The sequence below is a fragment of the Budorcas taxicolor genome, chromosome 8 (assembly GCF_023091745.1).
Source record: "Budorcas taxicolor isolate Tak-1 chromosome 8, Takin1.1, whole genome shotgun sequence".
In the NCBI taxonomy this organism is placed as follows: domain Eukaryota; kingdom Metazoa; phylum Chordata; class Mammalia; order Artiodactyla; family Bovidae; genus Budorcas; species Budorcas taxicolor.
In genome coordinates, this window is record NC_068917.1 from 83,650,068 (window position 1) to 83,652,319 (window position 2,252).

Consider the following 2,252-nt stretch of genomic DNA (forward strand, 5'->3'; position numbering starts at 1 on the left):
CATCTCGTGATGCCCTCTTCTCCTTCTGCCCTCAATCTTTCCCAACATCAGGGAATTTTCCAATGAGTCAGCTGTTCACAACGGATGACCAAAATACTGGAGCTCCAGCTTCAGCATCAGTCCTTCCAATGAATATTCAGGGTTGATTTCCCTTAATATTGACTAGTTTCATCTCCTTGCTGTCCAAGCAACTCTCAGGAGTCTTCACCCCCACCACAGTTCAGAGGCATCAATTCTTTGGCGCTTTGCCTTCTTTACGATCCAGCTCTCAGAACCGTATGTGGCCACTGAGAAGACTATAGCCTTGACTATATGGACATTTGTTAACAGAGTAATGTCTCTGCTTTTCAACACACTATCTAGGTTTGTCATTGCTTTCCTTCCAGGAAGCAATCATCTTCTGATTTCATGGCTACAGTCACTGTCCACAGTGATTTTAGAGCCCAAGAAGAGGAAATCTGTTGCTAATTCCACCTTTTCCTCCTCTATTTGCCATGAAATAATGGGACGGGATGCCATGGTCTTAGTTTTTCTAATATTTAGTTTTAAGTCGGCTCTTTCACTCTCCTCCTTCACCCTCATCAAGAGGCTCTTTAATTCCTCTTCACTTTCTGTCGTTAGAGTGGTATAATCCACATATCTGAGGTTGTTGATGTTTTTCCCACCTATCTTGATAGTGTAAGTAATGTTTACTAAAATGCATATTGATTATGTTCCTCCATTGCTGAAAACTCATCAGTGGCTCCCCGCTGCCCTCAGGACAAATTTCAAACTCCTTAACCAACTCAAAACACCCTGTATGAGTTAGGCCTTGCTTACCCCTGCAGCCTCACCTCTCACTCCCCCTCCTCACATTCTACTCCCAATTGAATTACCAGCTGTGCCCCCAGGAAATCATACTCTATCGATTCTCAAATCTTTGTTCTCTCACCTGCTAGTGTATATCCCTCTCACTTGCCTTCTCCATCCTTCCGAACTTTCTAGTTTCTGGCCTCACTTTCAAGTCTCAGTTTAGATGACATTTCCACTGGAAAACCTTGCCTGAATCCTTATCTTTAGAATGGCAGCTCCTTTAAATGGCTCCAGAGCAAACACACGGTACTTTATCCCTAGAGCCCCCATCGCAGTGAGTAGCAATTAAACACATGTCTCACCCACCAGGCCCGAGCTCTTTGAGGGCAGGGACTTTGTCTACTTCACAGTTAAATTGCTAGCATGGGTTCATGGTGTGTGTGTGTGTCTGTTTCCCCAATCAGTTGTATTTCTCTGGAGAACTCTGACTGAAATACAGACCCACTTTATAAACCCACCCTCCCTCTCCCACTTTCCCTCCATATCTTTCTCATTTGTATTCTCTTCCTTACCAAAAAAAAAAAAAAGTGATTAGCTTTCATTTCATGAAAGTGAAGCCAGAGAATAAGTTCAGTTCAGTTCAGTCACTCAGTCATGTCTGACTCTTTGCGACCCCATGAATCGCAGCACACCAGGCCTCCCTGTCCATCACCAAATCCCAGAGTTCACTCAGACTCACGACCATCCAGTCAGTGATGCCATCCAGCCATCTCATCCTCTGTCATCCCCTTCTCCTCCTGCCCTCAATCCCTCCCAGCATCAGTCTTATCCAATGAGTCAACTCTTCGCATGAGGTGGCCAAAGTACTGGAGTTTCAGCTTTAGCATCATTCCTTACAAAGAAATCCCAGGACTGATCTCCTTCAGAATGGACTGGTTTGATCTCCTTGCAGTCCAAGGGACTCTCAAGAGTCTTCTCCAACACCACAGTTCGAAAGCATCAATTCTTCGGCGCTCAGCCTTATTCACAGTCCAACTCTCACGTCCATACATGACCACTGGAAAAACCATAGCCTTGACTAGACGGACCTTAGTCGGCAAAGTAATGTCTCTGCTTTTGAATATACTGCCTATGTTGGTCATAACTTTTCTTCCAAGGAGTAAGTGTCTTTTAATTTCATGGCTGCAGTCACCATCTGCAGTGATTTGGGAGCCCAAAAAAATAAAGTCTGACACTGTTTCCACTGTTTCCCCATCTATTTCCCATGAAATGATAGGACCAGATGCCATGACCTTCGTTTTCTGAATGTTGAGCTTTAGGCCAACTTTTTCACTCTCCTCTTTCACTTTCATCAAGAGGCTTTTTAGTTCCTCTTCACTTTTTGCCATAAGGGTGGTGTCATCTGCATATCTGAGGTTATTGATATTTCTCCCGGCAATCTTGATTCCAGCTTGTGCTTC